Source organism: Triticum urartu, chromosome 3A, assembly GCF_056163025.1.
Source record: "Triticum urartu cultivar PI428250 chromosome 3A, HENAU_Tu73, whole genome shotgun sequence".
In the NCBI taxonomy this organism is placed as follows: domain Eukaryota; kingdom Viridiplantae; phylum Streptophyta; class Magnoliopsida; order Poales; family Poaceae; genus Triticum; species Triticum urartu.
In genome coordinates this window covers 163,695,316-163,709,206 of record NC_141875.1, presented here as the reverse complement: position 1 = coordinate 163,709,206, position 13,891 = coordinate 163,695,316, and the positions used below count along the sequence as shown (strand labels likewise).

Sequence of the window (13,891 nt, the reverse complement as noted above, 5' to 3'; positions counted from 1 at the left end):
GTGACGAGGTGGAGCCGTATTCACCCGAGGGGCTTCCATAGCTTGCGGCTGAACCGGTGCCCCAGCGCCGGGTGTTGTAATCCGGTTTGCCTCCGGCGGGTTACTGGGACCAGCCCCGGGTGTGTGGAAGAGATTCCTAGGATCATAAGTCAGGGGCAAATGTGATTGAGTTTTCTGGTGCCTTCTCCTCATGACCTCGTTTGACGCGTTCAGATTCATCGATAACTGAAAATCCTCTGATTGAAGTTGTTGAGCCCGAGCGTCCAAAGCCGCCCGCTCTGTAGCTATCCTGACATCCTCTGCCGCCAAGTCTTCCTTGGCTTTTGCTACCTCCTCGCGTAACTGTGCCAACTCCGCATCATGTTGATCTTTGTCCACCGGTTCAACCACGACGGTCAATAGGGTCGTCATCCTATCCATGAGATCCATTAGCACCTGAGCTGGCGGGCGCGTGGGGTCTCCTGGACCGGCTGCTGCCGATCCGGTGGTTATCGCTGCCACAACCGTAGAGTTTTGAACGGGCTGTGTACCAGCCATGAAGATCCCGGCTTTGTTCGGCGGCTCAAAGGGGTCCGGAATACTGCTGCCATCGGAACAGCCCCCAAGCCCGCCATCCTGTAGTTGATACAATGAATCCGTCTCACCTGTGGACGACTCGCCGTCAGAGTGGACGGCTGTCTCACCGCCATCCACAGATCCTTCAGAAAACTCCCCTCCATGGATGCAACCCACGAAGGCACGCCTCACAGCGGGCTGAGTCCGGGCGGGTCTCGCACACTGAGCCGTCTCGATGATGTTGGTGCAGATGTCCAGCTCAGGGCTCGGCTCGCCGATCCGGCCGATGAAGACGTGGATTCCGCCAAAGGGGACCCGGTATCCGTACTCAATTGAGCCGGCGTCGAGGCCCCAGCCTGCGTCGTCGATGTAGAGCTTGCTGCGACGACTCTTGGTCATCCGGCCCACAGCGTATCCCTTGAGCCCTTCGAAGCTGCCCTTCAAGAACTCAAATCCACCATGCGCTGGCCCCGCGGTGGGCGCCAACTGTCGTGGAATTGTCACGGCAGATGTCCTAGTGAAAGGACTTAGTCGTGGAGCCATCGCAACTAGGAAGCTTAAAGGGGTTAATCGGGACAAAGGACACGAGAAGTTTATACTGGTTCGGCCCCTTACGGTGAAGGTAAAGCCTAGTCTAGTTGATGTGGTATTGCTAGGTTTCAATGACCAAGGAGCGAATACGCTAGCTTGGCTCTCGATCTATTGTTTCTTGCCCTAAGCCGCCGCCGGGTCGTCCCCTTATATACACGGGTTGACGCCTGGTGGCCTACAGAGTCCTGGACGGCTCATACAACATGTCCGACTCGGTGACTTCTTTTACATGCCTTACTTTACAAGTCTTACTCATACATGGCGGTTTACCATTATGGGCTTTAAGCCGCCTTTGGGCTTGGGCCTACTACAAGTCTTATAATGAACCGTCGCCTTGTATACTCGTCGGGCTTCTTTTAATAACCCCGCCATTAGGATTGACTCGGCCCCTCCTGGGTGGGTCATACCTGGTAGTTATATCCCCAACAATAAGGCTCCTGCCAGTTGCCGATAACTTTAACAAAACATGATCATCTCATACAACAATTTATATCTCATCATGTCTTGACCATATCACATCACATCATGCCCTGCAAAAACAAGTTAGACGTCCTCTACTTTGTTGTTGCAAGTTTTACGTGGCTGCTACGGGCTTCTAGCAAGAACTGTTCTTACCTACGCATCAAAACCACAACGATTTTTCATCTGGTGTGTTGTTTTAACCTTCAACAAGGACCGGGCGTAGTCAAACTCGATTCAACTAAAGCTGGAGAAATAGACACCCACTAGCCACCTATGTGTGAAGCACGTCGGTCGAACCAGTCTCATGAACGCGGTCATGTAATGTCGGTCTGGGCCGATTCATCCAACAATACCACCGAATCAAAGTATGACATGCTGGTAAGCAGTATGACTATTATCGCCCACAACTCTTTGTGTTCTACTCGTGCATATACCATCTACGCATAGACCTGGCTCGGATGCCACTGTTGGGGAACGTAGTATTTCAAAAATTTCCTACGATCACGCAAGATCTATCTAGGAGAGCCATAGCAACGAGAGAGCAGAGTGTGTCTACGTACCCTCATAGACCAAAAGCGGAAGCGTTTAGTAACACGGTCGATGTAGTCAAACGTCTTCGCGATCCAACCAATCAAGTACCGAACTCACGGCACCTCCGCGATCTACACACGTTCAGCTCGGTGACGTCCCCCGTACTCTTGATCCAGTAGAGGCCGAGGGTGAGTTCTGTCAGCACGACGGTGTGTTGACGGTGATGATGAAGTTACCGATGCAGGGCTTCGCCTAAGCACTACGACAATATGACCGAGGTGGAAAACTATGGAGGGGGGCACCGCACACGGCTAAAGATCAACTTGTGTGTCTATGGGGTGCCCCCTCCCCCATATATAAAGGAGGGGAGGAGGAGGAGGAGGTCCATCCACAAGAGGTGCGCCCAAAGGGGGATTCCTACTCCTAGTAGGAGTAGGTTTCCCCCTTTCCTAGTCCAAGTAGGAGAAGAAGGAAGGAGAGGAGAAGGAGAAGGAAAGAGGGGGGCGCCGCCCCCTCCCTAGTCCAATTCGGACCAGCCCATGGGGGGCGCGTGGACTCCCCTTGTGGCCCTTCTCTCCTTTCCACTAAGGCCCATGAAGGCCCAATACTTCCCCCCGGCGAATTCCTGTAACTCTCCGGTACTCCAAAAAATACCCGAACCACTCAGAACCTTTCTGATGTCCGAATATAGCCTTCCAATATATCGATATTTACGTCTCGACCATTTCGAGACTCCTCGTCATATCTGTGATCACATCCGGGACTCTGAACAACCTTCGATACATCAAATCACATAACTCATAATACATATCATCATCGAACGTTAAGCGTGCAGACCCTACGGGTTCGAGAACTATGTAGACATGACCAAGACTCATCTCCGGTCAATAACCAATAGCGGAACCTGGATGCTCATACTGGTTCCTACATATTCTATGAAGATCTTTATTGGTCAAACCGCATAACAACATACGGTGTTCCCTTTGTCATCGGTATGTTACTTGCCCGAGATTCGATCGTCGGTATCATCATACCTAGTTCAATCTCGTTACCGGAAAGTCTCTTTACTCATTCTGTAATGCATCATCTCGTAACTAACTCATTAGTTACATTGCTTGCAAGGCTTATAGTGATGTGCATTACCGAGAGGGCCCAATGATACCTCTCCGATACACAGAGTGACAAATCCTAATCTCGATCTATGCCAACTCAACAAACACCATCGGAGACACCTGTAGAGTATCTTTATAATCACCCAGTTACGTTGTGATGTTTGATAGCACACAAGGTGTTCCTCCGGTATTAGGGAGTTGCATAATCTCATAGTCATAGAAACATGTATAAGTCATGAAGAAAGCAGTAACAATAAACTAAATGATCATAGTGCTAAGCTAACATATGGGTCTAGTCCATCACATCATTCTTTAATGATGTGATCCCATTCATCAAATGACAACACATGTCTATGGCTAGGAAACTTAACCATCTTTGATTAAGGAGCTAGTCAAGTAGAGGCATACTAGGGACACTATGTTTTGTCTATGTATTCACGCATGTACTAAGTTTCCGGTTAATACAATTCTAGCATGAATAATAAACATTTATCATGATATAAGGAAATATAAATAACAACTTTATTATTGCCTCTAGGGCATATTTCCTTCAGCGTGGCCCATCAAAGTTGTGCATTTGGGATTTAAACACATCATACACCATCGTACCCATACATATTTTCGGGCCGCATGCAGTGTATACGGGGTCTTCTGATCGACCACGTCTCCCTTGTGCGATTTTTTGTGACGACAAGGATATCTGTGGGCTCCCCGAGTGTATATATATCATCCCTTTGACCGATAATGAGAGGTGTGTGTTGGCCATGAATGAATTCCTCCTAGTTCATGTTAGGGCCGTTCACCATCAAATGTCGGTCAACCAAAGCTCGAGCTCATGCGTTGTCAGGATTCCCTCCCAGATGCTCGGATTGCTGGGTTCGACCTACATCAAACCCTGCGTACGTATCTCGTCCTTAACTACCTTGCCTTCATGGTTGTTGTCTGTATCGAGAGGTAGGCACCACATATAAAGTCTACATTACTCTATATTGAAAACACACATCACCTCTTCCCAACGTACATCATTTTGGGCCGCATGCAAGAGGTGCTAGTTTTGTGGTCCCTCTCGTGCGATGTTTATGATGGTTTAATCTATTGGCCCAAGCGGTTTATCGACAACAACAACTGTCATTTGACCAAACGAAAGATTCATTGGTCCATCTTATGCTAGGTCATGGCGACATGCATGTATGACCAAAGTATCGATCATTACATGCATCTGCCCCGCTGACAAGAAGTGGGAGGTGGTGGGCCAAGCATCCTAGCTAGGTACGACATTATGTCATTATATATATCCTAGCTAGGTGGTTGTTAGGGTGCTTTCGGGTTTGCGGGGCAGGTGCCACCAAAGTTATGCATTGTGTATTTAATGTTTTAAACATCCCCAATATTCGTACATATATTTGGCCACTTCCAGGTGGTTCTTGACTTCTGGCCCCTCTCATCGATCTTCAATGACACGCCCAACCGTGGGCCCACGGGGTCAAAGTTGTGCATTGGAATTTTGAACATCACATACCACCCTTTTCACTCATATATATTTGGGCCACATGCTGGTGTGGCTGTCTTTTGACCCTCCCTAACGTTATATTTTGCTGCAAAGACTCTGATGATCCTCAACGGACACGGGGTATAATATCTAAACTGTGTGCGATACAAGTGCGATGTGAATCACCACGACCGCGCAAGCGCAAGCAAATTAAGGTGGAGGTACTGGCTCAACCGTGTGCGATGCAAGTGCGCTGAAATCACCACGACCGTGCAAGTGCGAGCAAAGGGTGGAGGTACTGGCTCAACTGTGTGCGATGCAAGTGCGCTGAAATCACTACGACCGTGCAAGCACGAGCAAAGGGTGGAGGTACTGGCTTAATTGTGTGCGATGCAAGTGCATTGTAAAACCACCACCTGTGGAAGCTAAAGGCGGGTAAGTTCATTTGGAAATTAGGACGAACCGTGTGCGATAGACCAGCTAGCTAGAAATATAAAAAACAAACTACCCGCCTTGAGCGTTGCAAAAATCGGCGGATCCGCGCCACTTTTCCTTATTATCATACACGCATATTTTTATTGGACCATGCACGATCTTGGGCACTCCCGCCCCGCATCAATTCCTTTACCCAAATTTTAGTAGCCGCCGTACTTCAACCGTCGCCCACACTCTTCCAGCACCGACCTTATAGTAAAATTTTAGCAGCCGAGGCATTTGAACCGTCGTCCTCCCTCGTCCACCACCATCTCCACCCACCATTACTAAAATTTTCAGTAGCCACGGCGTATCCTCAAACACCACCCTCCTCCATAGTCCCCCACCCGCCCCCCTTCCCCCCTTCGAACCCTAGCTCGCGGTCGCGGCCGCTGCCAACCCTGTCGGTCTGCCCGTTCCTCCTAGCTTAGATAATAAAGTTCAGGTTATCCAGCTATTCCCATACCGTCGCCCCACTCCCCTGAGTTTTTAGATGAGGCATGCAGTGTCCCTCCCCGCCAGATCCACATCCCCTGCTCCATAATGTCGCAGCCTAAGCTCGACCACGTATCCCGGAGAGCCCGACAAGCATTCGGCCAAGAAGAGGTTTATCATGGCCTCTCCGGCGGACGTTGGCGAGGTGGCCGCCGATCGCCCCGACCTGTCGATCCCGGAGCAACACGTCGTCGCGGAAGCCGGCGAAGACATTGACTACGTTGCCATGCCAAAGGCTTCATGTCAGCGGGCTAGCGTATTACTGTATCTCGGGAAAGCTAGCTACAACATCAAGCTCGTCCACACTGACGGCTTCACGCGGGTCATGTCACAGGTTAAGTGGTCCATGCCCAACCCCTCTGGTTCAACCACCGTCGATCTCTTCGACGGCCCTGCCGCTGATCTCCTCCGCCAAGTGGTCAAGGATTTGCGATCTTTATACGCCATCGAGCCCATTTTGTCACTTTTGAAGGACACATTCTACGATGGCGGCTTGGGATCCTCAATTGCCAAGTCAGATCTCATCGACCACGACCACGAGGAGGGCACCCATGAAGGTTCTTCCAAGGTGAAACAACCCATCTGTGACATCAGAGAGCACACCATGGGTCTATGCTCTTCCAACTGGAAGGATCCCGTCCATGAAATGTGAGGCAACATTCTATTAGCAAATATTACCTTTTCTAGCTTGCCAACCCATACCCTTTGTTGCAGTAGCATTTGTCGTGCGGTGATTTAACTATGTCGTGTTTAATTATTTCAGTTATGCAAAAATGTATTGTTCAATAGGTCTATGTGATATTTAAGTATGAATTGTCCACTTTAGTTTCACGAATGGCTATATTTGGTTGTTTATAGTGAGTAGATGCCTTACTATCGGGCGCTGCACAAAAGGGTCAGCTGAGTGAATTAGTTTCACCGACGGTTCAGTTTGTGAAATACTTTGACCCTGAGGTCAATTTGTCCATTTTGCCCCTCGCAAGCTATGTTTATCAACAAATATCTACACCGGTACAATTTATCTTAGCTTCTGCTGCAAACATTCCACGTGGAACGCCTCACAGCACATATACTGGTGTTATTTATAGTATGAAAACTGAAGAAATCATTTGTTCAACTCCAGTATTCTCTTGTCTATGAGATGAGTTGTCATCTGAAAACGGCGGCCTTCATCTTCCCCCAACTGCACCACCATCCATTTATCCATGTAGGCCCTAATCATGCATGACTCGCACATGTGGCATTAAAGGAAATAAATACTCCAGATGGAAATTTCTCTTGTTTGTTCTGAAAAATGAGTGATGCAACACAAACAACAGCTCCTGAACATGCTAGATGGACAAGAAGTCTCTGTCAGCAGCTGAATTTTGGACGCCAATAATTCTATCAGAGCAACAAACCAGATTCAAAATAGCTCGGGTTTATGTCGCTGAAAATATGATGGAAGTTACAGTACCTATTTTCCTCCGGAATTTATTTTTTTCACAACAGGAACAATGAACCAAGCAAGCCTGAAAAGGCTCAAACTCAAAGGGGAACTGAAAGTGAATAAAAGAAACGAGCTTCCAAACTGTTCAATTTCTGGACAACAAAATTACAACAACTTTGGTTTTATACTGTAAATATGTACAGCAAATTATTTGAATCGGCTCTTATCTCAGAAATCTACAGTTGGCTGTTTCATTTTTCAATCTTGATTGAGGTTGCCTCTATGATGGTCATATCTAACACCGCCTTGTTCGATGCTGACGAATGTGGCTTGGAGAGAGACCATCCCTCTCCTCGTCATCGGTCACCCCTCGGCGGAGCAGGGGGCTTCATCGGAGTACGAATTTCTGTTTGCATTGTCGATTGGAATAGTAGCTTCTTCAGAAATTTATCAATGTCACTGACAAGTCAATCGTTGGCCTGTTGCTCAGTACTGAAGAAATCCACAGAGAAGGTAAAACAAATCTTCTATTAATAGTAGTAATAATTAAAAAGAAATTAATATTGTTGATGCTAATAATTCAGACACCAATTACATCAAGAATATGCACTGTAGGCCCTAATTATGCGTAACTCGCACATGTGGCATTAAAGGAAATAAATACTCCAGCTGGAAATTTCTCTTGTTTGTTCTGAAAAATGAGCGATGCAATACAAGCAACAGCTCCTGAATGCTGGATGGACAAGAAGTCTCTGTAGCAGCTGGATTTTGGACACCAATAATTTTATCAGAGCAACAAATCAGATTCAAAATGGCTCGGGATTATGTCGCTGAAAATACGATGAAAGTTATGCCTATTTTCCTCCAGAGTTTATTTTTTTCACAACATGGGACAATTTTTTTTTTGAAGCGGCCAACATTGCCGGCATTTCATTGATTTAAGCAGAAGGGAGAGTAACAAATATGATCAAGTGATCAAGAAGGATGAAAAATTACAACTGCCCTGCAAACGGAGGGTGGTCTACTGGGCCTAGGTCGCATGGCGATACTTTCACGTCATTTCCCCGAAGGGTAGCTCAATGCACTTTGCCCGGGCCATTCTCCATTGCTCCATGTCGCGCTTGCAGGCTTCAATGACGTGCTCTGCGTTTGGCTGCTTCCCTTTGAATGTGCAGGCGTTGCGTTCTAACCATAGGTGCCAGCAGATGAGTGCCACCATGGTTTTAACACCCTTCCTGTGACCTGGGGCGGCAGCCGCTATAATCCTTTGAACACGGCCCGTTGTTGTTGTTCTTCCATTGCACCAGAAGGCCTGATTCAAAGAGGCACATCCGTGCCAGGCTGCCCCCGCTTGCCAGACTTGCAGTGCCACCGGGCACTCCCAGCAGAGATGAACAGAGGTCTCGAGGTTGCACATGCACATTGGGCAGAAGTATCCATTGACCCAGCCTCTCCTTTGCAGACGATCATTGCACCATAGTCTATCGAGGTGCAGCAACCATAGGAACATCTTGATCTTGCCTGGCACCCAGATTTTCTGGATGATTGATTTGAAGGAGGTACCCTGTCTGTTGCTAAATTGGGCATTGTACGATGAGCTTGTAGTGTAGCAGCCTGATGCGCTGAGCTTCCAAGTAATGGAGTCTTGGGTTCCTGGGGTGGGAGTGGGGGCAACCTGCCTGATCTCCCTCACAAGCTGCACCACCTGCAGTGCAATGGCATCCGGGTCACCTCGCCTCAAGTCCAAGATCCATCTATCATCGTGCAGCGCGTCCTTGACCGAGCGGTTCTTCTTGGCTGATCTTGCAAAAAGAGTGAGGAAGGCTTGACAAAGTGGACGTCCACCTAGCCATGAACAGAACTAGAAAGATGTCGTCGCTCCATCACCGATGGTCACCGCTGTGGAGGCAGCAAACAGGGCCCTGTCTGAGGCATTGTAGGGCGTGCCCATTCTTACGAGGGTTTGTCTGGGTGCGTCCAGGTTTGCCAAAGCCATCGCAGACGTAGAGCCCTGGCAAAGCTAGGAAGATCATGGATGCCGAGACCACCATACTGCTCCGACGTGGTCACCATGCTCCAGCCCACCTTGCACTTTCCACCGGACATCTCCTCATCTCCCGCCCAAAGAAAACGCCGTCGTGATTTGTCAATATCTTCATAAAATTTCTTTGGAGCTCGAAGGGCTGTGAGAGCAAAAGTGGGCATGGCCGAGGGGACGCAGCGTACTAAAACACGCCGCCCAGCCAACGACATTAGCCTGCCTTTCTAGTCGGAGAGGCGAGCACGGATCCTGTCCAGAATGACCTGAATATGCGCTAGTCTAATACGCCCCGTCGTGATCGGAAGACCTAGATATCTAATCGGGAACGCCGTTATGATGCCACCAAAGTTCTGAAGAACATCAGTGATGTCTATGCCTTCGCACCTAATGGGAGCCGCGAGAGATTTGGCAAGGTTGACCCGGAGCCCTGTAGTGTCACTGAAAAACCGCAGCAGCTCTACGAGGCTATCTACTTCTTGACGTGCAGGGTTGATGAAGATGACGGCGTCGTCAGCATATAAGCTCGTGCGCATCCTCGCCGCCGAACCCGGGATGGGATTCAGCACGCCCATCCTAGTGGCTGCATTGAGGAGGCGATGGAGTGGATCAATGCAAAGGATGAAGAGAAGCGGCGAGAGGGGATCTCCCTGTCGGAGACCACGAAGATGGACGACGATGTCGCCTGGATCGCCGTTGAGGATGCAGGACGAGGTGGAGGAAGATAACAGCAGGGCGATCCAATCCCTCCATCGGGCTAAGAACCCCAGCCTCTGTAGCAGCTCTAACAAGTACTCCCATGAAATGCTATCGAAGGCCCTAGCTATGTCTAGCTTAAGAAGAAGAGTTGGGGTTTTGTTTCTATGAAGAGCTCAGGCAGAATTTTGCACGTAAAGGTAGCTGTCATGGGTGCATTTCCCGCGTTGAAAGGCCGTTTGAGCAGGGGAGATAATCTTGTCCATAATGGCCGCCTGCTTCATGGATAGCACTTTAGTGATCAGCTTGGCGATGGAATGTATCAGACTTATAGGTCTGCAGTCGTTCATTCTAGTGGCTCCGTCCTTCTTGGGCAAGAGGGCGATCATTGCTGAGTTAATTTCAGCAAAGTTACCATCAGCTAGGTTGTAGAAGTGATCGAACATTGCCATGACGTCATTTTAATGGTACCCCAGCAAGCTCTGAAGAAAGTTCTCGAGAAGCCGTCGGGGCCTGGCGCTTTCTCTGCTGGAGATGCCATGATGGCAGCCCAAACTTCAGGCTCCGAGAAAGGATTGTCCAGCCCCTCGTTTTGAATACTTGGCATATCCAATTCCTCCCAGTTGATGGAGCATGGTCTTTCCTCCTTTTTCCCCAGCAGATTTGCAAAGTGATCATGAGCAATTGCTTTCTTTTCCTCGTGCACAGTGGCTGTCCTTGTTTCTGTTTGCAGGGAGTGTATAAAGTTCTTCCACCTTCTGGAGATGATCTTTGCTTGGAAGAAGGCCGTTCTTGCATCTCCCGCCTTGAGCCAGGTTATCCTTGAAGCCTGTCTTTTCCTTGCTCTCTCTACTGCAGCCAGTCCAAGGGTATGAAGTTTTAGTTGTTTCCTTAACCAGAATTCTTGTTGCGTCAGACCTCTTTTTTCTTGAGCTATATCGAGTCTCAAGATTACTTCGCACGCCAAGTGGAACTGAACCTTTGCATCGCTAAAGAGAGACTTTGCCCAAATTTTGAGATCGTGCACTGTCCTCTGCATCTTTTTCTTGAGCCTGATGATTGGACAGGTGTGGTTAACTGGGCGCTGCCAGGCTCTTTTAACTGTTTCCTGAAAGAGAGGAAAACGTGGCCAAAATGACTCAAAACGAAATGCTGCTCTTTTGCGGGGTGCCGCAGTGTTTGCAAGAAGCAGAGGACAGTGATCTGAACAAACTGTTGCCGTGGCCATCAACATGAACGAGGGGAAGAGGGCGTCCCATTCCGAGTTGCAAAACACTTTGTCGATGCTGACCATCGTTGGGTTTTGCCGCTCATTTGTCCATGTGAATCTTCTATTTTTGCATTTGATCTCTTTTAAGCCTACTCTGTCGATCGCTGATCTGAACATGCCCATGGTCCTCCTGTTCAGGTTGAGATTGTTTTTGTCACGGGCTTCATATATGATGTTGAAATCTCCATTTAGCGGCCAGGGTTCTCCTTGTGGTGGTGCAGCATGAGCCATTTCGGCAAGGAAGTCATCTTTTCGCGTGTCATCCATAGGCCCGTAGACAGTTGTGAGCCAAAAATCAACTCTGTCCTGGATCAGAGACACTTTTCCGGTGATTGAGAAATTTCCGACTGCGTGTGTCGCAAAACTGACTAAGCTCTTGTCCCAGAGAACAGCAATTCCTCCTCTAGTGCCGATCGCTGAAAGAACAGTGTACCCTTCCAATCTGGTTCCTCCCAGCTCTGTAACAATACTGGGCGTCCAAGATTCTAACTTAGTCTCCTGCAGACAGAGAATGCTTACTCGCTGCGCCTCTGCTATCTGTCGCACGGCAGTTCGCCTGGCTGGTGTGTTCAGTCCCCTGATGTTCCAACTTAAGATTGCACAGCTTGTGCTACTCATCAGGAACATAAAACAACTCTTGGAGAAACAACAGCATCGACAGGTTCCGACAGCTAAAATCATTAACAGAGGAAAGAAGATGCAACTAATACATAGCCTTTCTAGCCTGGGGGCGTCGTCGACCACCAATAGACCCCAAGTTTCGACGACGAAAGCTAAACCACCTACCACTACTGATACAGAGAAGGACTAAACCTAGCTCGAGCCGGCCTATTGCCGGCCGCTGTCGGGAACTACTACAGAGAAGGAGGAGGGCTAACATGACTACACTCCAGCCTCCTGGGCTTCAACTTCAGGCCCAGCCATGCCCACGGCCACGCGCAGTGCCTCCTTGTTGAGCCTGGTCAGCTTGGCGATGACGTTGATGTCGTCGTCGGAGAGCGGTTCGTCGAACCCGCGGATGAGGGCTTCAGCCGCCTTGGCAGTCATCTTCTCTTTTGGACCCAGCAGACCCAGTCCTTTCACCAGGCGTAGCGTGGCGTGCTCGGCGACAGGTGTAGTGTTGTTCTGAGCAGCCTGGCGGGCACTCTGGCGCGGTGGCGGCGTGGAAGTTGCCCTGGATTTCGCCGGTGCAGAGTACCTCCTGGACGGTGGCAGCGGCAGCAGGGCTGGTGAAGAGATCACGAATAGCAGAGCCAGGGACTTGAATCTCCAGGTGGCACACTTGTTCGGTTATTTCTCCGAGCTGCATCTGAACTGTTGTTGTAGCTGTGGGTGTTTTGCAGTTGAAGCTTGCAAGGTTGTGGGATGGCCCAGACAGCGTTGGCCCGAAATGATCCGGGTCGTCCTTCTGGGCATCATCACGCTGCTCTTTGTCTCTGTCAGTGAACTCCAGCGGCGCGGCCAACACCGCTTCAATTTCTGCGTCGAGGTGGGCAGCGTCAGCCTTGGCCGGTTCCATGGCGGTGATCAGCCTCTTTTCTTGGGCGAAGAATTGCTCGAGGTCGTCGTTGAGGGCTTCGGAGCTGAGGTGAGCGGGCGGGACTGGGTCGGCCTTGGACGCGGCCTGACTTTCATTCTTCTTGGAATCGTGGCCACTGGTCTTGTGCCTGTTGCCGTTGGACTTGCGGGCCCGTCCCTTGGAGCTGCCAGAGCGGTGGTGCGTCGGCGGCGAGCGGCTGCGGACACGGAGGTCCCTGGACGAGACCTCAGCCTGCGCCTGGTGGCCGCGCCCGCGGCCCAGAAGCGTGTCCTTCCAAGATCTTCTGTCGGCCTTGTTGTTGTCAGGGTCATGCCGAGATCCGCTGAGAGGCAAGCCCCGGCATCCGGTGTCCACCATCGAGGCACGGGCCTGGCGCCTGTGCGGCTCCTCGCGCTGGCCATCTTCGACGTGCATGGACCAGGTGCCAGGGAAGGTGCGCGGCAGCGCGTCGTCGTCGTCGGTGCCGGAGGATGGCAGCCCACTCTGCGCGGAGTGGGAGGAGTGAGGAGAGCATGGAGACCAGTCTTCGATGAGGTCTGCATGGATGAGCAGGTCGAACCGCGTCGCACCCGGAGGAGGCGCCACCCTGCGGTCCGGCGGAGAGAAGCCAACCATCTCCTCCACCCGACTGGCGCCCCGCGGAAGCTTCCAGTAGGTGTGCCTGGTGGGGATGAAGGACATGTCCCACATCCAGACCCATCAGGCAAAGGTCTTGGTGTGGTCGCGCTCCAGCGTTCGGCTATCAAGCCGGTCGACGCACACCTTGTCGCCGAACACCTCCTGCACTCCCTCAATGGACCAGTACTGCATGGGCATGTGCTCGATGACGCAGCGGACATGCAGGTTGAAGGTGGCGAAGCCTGCATGATCGTCCTCGCGCCAGGGCTGGATGGCGAGGTTGATGCCGTCGACATGCAGAGTGCCGCGACGCACTGTGTTGGCATGGTGCGCCGGCTGGGTGAAGACGACGAGGAAGTCTTCAGGCTGGTGTGCAGTGACCCGCAACTGATGGGGCGGGACGCAGAGCTGGGCCTCGAAGGCCCGCCCGACGGCCATCGGGGACGTGGCCGCCACCTCGTCCAAAGCATGCAGCGTGACCGCATGCTACGTGAGGAAGAAGACGGCCCGCTCCACTTCCACCGAGGAGACCCCCACCTTGTGGCTGGTGCGGGGGCGGCGTGCAGGATCAAAGAGGCTCAGCTCAACCAT

General features: G+C 50.6%; 1 pseudogene; it reads right to left on the bottom strand.

Moving 5' to 3' along the window:
• Positions 1 to 12,024: 12,024 nt before the first annotated feature.
• Positions 12,025 to 13,891, bottom strand: LOC147979045 (uncharacterized; annotated as a pseudogene).